Source organism: Pocillopora damicornis, chromosome 3 (assembly GCF_964200805.1).
Source record: "Pocillopora damicornis chromosome 3, jaPocDami1.2, whole genome shotgun sequence".
Taxonomy (NCBI): domain Eukaryota; kingdom Metazoa; phylum Cnidaria; class Anthozoa; order Scleractinia; family Pocilloporidae; genus Pocillopora; species Pocillopora damicornis.
Window position 1 is genome coordinate 20,551,908 of NC_142672.1, and position 5,000 is coordinate 20,556,907.

The following is a 5,000-nucleotide window of genomic DNA, read 5'->3' on the forward strand; positions in this document are numbered from 1 at the left end:
TTTAAACAGTCAATATCACGTTCAGAATGCTTTCCTTCTCTCAGACGGTTAAGCACCTCTGCAAACTGTTTATCATCTTTTTGCCTCATTATGTCTGTTAATTCAAATAAACTAAAAAAGTCTACCCACAAATTAGTTGCTAAAGTACTATAAGATGTGTTTGGATTTTCAAAAATCGATCTGTCAAAAACAGGTTTTAACTGGAACAGATCTCCAACAGTGATCACAGTTATTCCTCCGAATGGTTCCTTGTTTCCCTATTATCTGTTGTAACCGTAGATTAAGGAAATTGAACATACCACTTCCTACCATTGAGATTTCATCAATGAATAGAACTTTTAGTTTTCTTAATTACTAGGATACCTGTGGTAGCCCAGTCATAAAATGCCTTTGTTTTTTTGTCGTCTTTTTTTTTTCCTCCGCCACAAAATGGAAAAATTGCGCAATAGTACCCAGTGGTCATTGGGCCCTCAACACCATGACAACTAACTGTGATCCAATGAGGGTGAAGGTGTTCACATGCTGATCACGTGTCATCATGATGATGATTGACGTTGTCATGCACAGACAGGTTCGGGTCACATGACGAACACGAGATTTTTGCTTATAAAATTCTTTCGTCTTTCATTACGCATTTGTTGTGGAGTTGTTGTTTTAGCGATGGAGGTTGTCCGTTTTTGGGTTACGATTACTTGGAGTTTCATGGTGCAAACGGCCAAAATACTTGCAGACGCCTACACAAGTCGTAGTGTTCGCGGCCAATCCACACTAAAAGATGTTATTGAGTGGTATTTATGGAACGGATTAAGTCGCGAACGCTTGAAGGCCAGGAAAGCCTTATATGCTTTGATAGCCATGAAAGCCTTGTGTGCTTTGTATGCCAAGTATGCCAATGTCTTAGTTGAAAAACCTACACTTGTTGAAAAAAGAAAAATGCTAAATCTGAAACCAAAGTGCATATACTCTGTGCAATCTATTGAACAACACTACTACCGTGAGACTGAAGAACAAAAGTCTAATGGATGCAAACTGCTTGTGAAGATAGACGCCATGTTGGATTCATTTGATGCCAAGGAACGTAGCTACGATAACAGTGCGAATGGTATTAATTTCACGATCAGAAAGGTGAATCTTATGTTTTTTTTTCATTGTAGCTGTATGGATATTCTTTTTTAATAAATACATGATGCAAAATCCTGTGTTTTTTGTGTTCGATGTTATTGTGTTATCTCTTGTTTACGTAAAGTTGTCGATTTCTTCAACAAATGCTTCCTTGAATAGCTTCGATGAATGTAAGGTACTTGAGAAAACTGCTCAGTTATCTGTTATTGTATATGATGATAAGCTTAATGATAGCAATGATGAAACATTTTCATTAAATACAGTTTGCAACTGTAGATCTCGATACGACAAATTTGATTATTTTAATCGCCCACGTACGCAGGTATACGTGTTTGTAGTCGTGAGCCCAGCAGAATACCAAAGAAAAGAATTACACGTATTTTGAAGAAATCCAGGATAGTAAGACGTTTACTTCGAGCCTACGTCAGAAAAAGCATACCGAAGTCTTCCCGAATGCATCTTCTTATATATAAAGCTGGTGAAAAAATATATGCACATGTAATCAGATGTGAGAATAAAGGAACAACGAAATATCCCTCTTGTGCAGTTAGGAGAAAATATCGAAAGTCTAACAAATACAGGATACTGAAAATGCAAAACCAATATCCACATGTAATAAAAAGTACAAAGCCAAAGCAGTTGAATGCATGGAGGTCTAATTCAGTACCAAATGTTTATAAAAATCTGTATCACAGGGTAAATCATTTTAAGTCCAATCTGTCTGGGGATATAGAAAAAAACCCTGGTCCTGTTATTAATTCTACTAAAACAATTCAAGCTCCTTACAGCCAAGATAATGTGGCAATGTTTGGGTTAAATGCTGGTACACAGTGTGTAGCCATGTCACTTGCATTCCTCATATAACAAGAAGAATGGTATTGTATCCTCAATGGACTTGGTTAATATCATGAACATTGGTAATGAATTGTATTCTGGTCTATCAAGTCTATCCAGGCAATCCTATTTACTGTTAACAGAAGTACCTGAAATGATAATAGTGTGTGATATTACTTATCAGCTTCAATATAGTCCAAGCTATACTGGTACCATACGTGGTACTCGTGAAGTACAAGATTTTAATTATTGTATGTCATTTGCTAATGCTATGGAGGCTTTGCTGGGACAAAATTATAATTCATTTCTTTTAACAATGCTTAGTACTACAGTAGGTTTTTACTGTAATGGTGATGATAAGTTTAAGATATTTGATTCTCATGGTAGAGATCCATATGGTATGCCCCATCCTTAAGGAACTTGTGTACTGTTAGAAGTTAACACCTTAAATGAGCTGATAGACTATTTTCAAGGTCTTTATCAAAATTCAAATGTTTTATTTGAACTCAAAGGTGTACATATTAATGAAAAACAATGTGATATGACAGACATTTTTGACCAACAGTTGTCAGCTATTCCCGTCAAACCAAATCATGCAGATGGTAAAATTACAACCAATCATATTCCCTTGTTATGCTGTTGTGCCACATCTTTTTATAGCATTTGTTTTTCCATCATCAAATATTGTGGGTATTGGAATTCACAGACTCTAAATAGAATCACTGACCATGCTAACAAGTTTTACAAAGAAAAAGTCAACGGCGATAACCATCCACTGACTATCAACAATTTCCCAAGGACCCTTCAAATATATGATGCAGATATTAATATTGCCTTTAATTTGGAGAAACAAGGAATACTATGCTGTACATCACTTGGTAGCAAATTATCGCTTCAGAAATTAATCACAGATAATACTAAGGATAATACTGGGATTTTAATGTGGGTTTCAAATTATTGCTTCGGCTGTATTTTTCAGCACAACAATGTGAAGACAAAAGCAAAAAGTGTCAAGTACTATATTATAAGATTCAGTCCTAAGGGCACACTTGATATATTTGAAAAAATTAATGACATAGATTTTCTTATTCAGTCATTAGTGGATATTGTAAAAAAACAATTCCAGAGTAAAGATGTAGAGTATTGTATTAAATTTATATGTTGTTCATCTAATTTGTCAAATGCTGGAAGACAAAAGGTAATGGCAAAACATAAGTCTCATGGTCAGAGAGAACTAGGAGCAAAAAGGAAAAAAGAAAGCTATGCACAAATGGAACCTGCCATGAAAAAAAAAGTTTTGTCTGATAAGGCAATGTGGTACAAGTCACTGGATCCTGCAGAAAAAGGAAAGCTTTTATCTCACAGAGCTGAATGGTATAAATCACTGGATCCCAAAGAAAAAGAAAAGCTTTTGTCCAAATCAGCAGATTGGTATAAATTACTTGGTTCTGCTGAAAAACAAAATCTTTTGTCTAGTAGAGCAATTTGGTATTAATCATTGGATACTTCACAAAAACAAAGGAGAGCAGAATGGTTTAACTCACTCAATTCTGCACAAAAACAAAAAAGAGCAAAATGGTATAAGTCATTGAATCCTGAAGAAAAAGAAAAACTTTTGTCTGGCAAAGTAGAATGGTATAAAACACTGGATCCTGCAGACAAAGATAAGATTATATCACAAGTCCAAGCTAATAAGGAAGCCCATAGAAACTCATTTCAACATGGTTTAGATCATAAGATAACAGCTTTTCAAAGTAAAATTAGGGAGGGTCCATATTATATTTGCTCTGTTTGTAACAGAATACTATACAGAAAAGCTGTTATCCAGTTAAAAAAACAAACGTACAACACTCGGCAAGAACTGTTTACTGACATGAAGTCATTTGATGAAAAACAGTACATTTGTAAAACCTATCACACAAAAGTTTTGAAAGGGCAAGTCCCATGTCAAGCTGTATGTAACAAATTACATGTTAATGAACTGCCACCAGAGTTGTCCATTCTAGGGAAGCTTGAACAGATTCTCATAGCACAGAAAATAGTGTTTGAAAAAATAATAGTCATGCCCAAAGGTCGACAAAGAAAGATTAAAGGTGCAATCTGTAATATACCAGTTGATTGTGATCAAACATGCAATATATTACCACGTCCCCCAGAACGATCTGGAATAATATTGTTGAAACTGAAAAGAAAATTGGAATTTAGAGGTCATGTCTACTTTCAACCTGTGCGCCCACAAGTAGTACTTGATGCTCTCAAGTGGCTAAAGACTAATAATCCCTTATATAGTAATATAGGTGTGGATATTGACAATATTGATACAAATCTCACAACTTTGCAGCAAAATGAGAATGTTTCAGAGCAGAACCCAGTTTTGAATACCATAGGTGGTGTAAGAAACAGCAACTGCGTATTTGAGAATTACCAATCAAGATTTATTGGAGTTCCATCTAGTCGAGCGACGTTTACAACACGAGGCTGAAACCCTTGAGCACATGCTTGTGCAATCACGCGTAACATCGATCTGATTGGTTAAATTAGCAATAACAGAAACATGTGGTTAAATATCAAAGTAACACAACTTGTCACATCTTCCTTTCTTTCAACAATAAGTGAAAAGAACACATTGTCATTAAAAGGCTTTTTGAACAAAGTTCCTCCTTAAGAGGTGACATAGTCTTTAAGCCACGCGGGTGGCTTTGTGCTCCGTTGTGATCTCTGGGACGCGGTGGTTTCTGTTGGTACCAACGGAGGGCATTCTTCAGGTGGAGAAGTTCCGTCGGTCCCGACACTTGGGGGTGTGGGGTCCTCTGGGGCATCCATGTCCTCTGGCAGTACGGCCTCGGGTGTTTCTCCTGTCTTCAGTAGCTGCCTTCGATTTCACCGGTACACTGCTTCTCCTACTTGCACTCTGAAGCTCCTGGGGCCTGCATTTGCTGTGCATGTTCCGGGACTCCAGGTTTTTTCACCGGGTAGTCTCGGTTTACGGTCAACTCGCCGACGGACCAACTCGCCGACACCAACTCGCCGACGTATAAAATCGA

The 5,000-nt window shown here is 36.8% G+C and overlaps 2 pseudogenes across 1 annotated transcript; one reads left to right on the forward strand and one right to left on the reverse strand.

The window, feature by feature from the left end:
• LOC149048766 (uncharacterized) overlaps positions 1–857 on the reverse strand; it is a 2,472-nt pseudogene extending 1,615 nt beyond the window's left edge.
• On the forward strand, positions 228–4,438 carry LOC149048767 (uncharacterized; annotated as a pseudogene). The gene has a single exon (XR_016184741.1). The product of XR_016184741.1 is annotated as an uncharacterized LOC149048767 (transcript).
• The last annotated feature ends 562 nt before the right edge of the window (positions 4,439–5,000 follow it).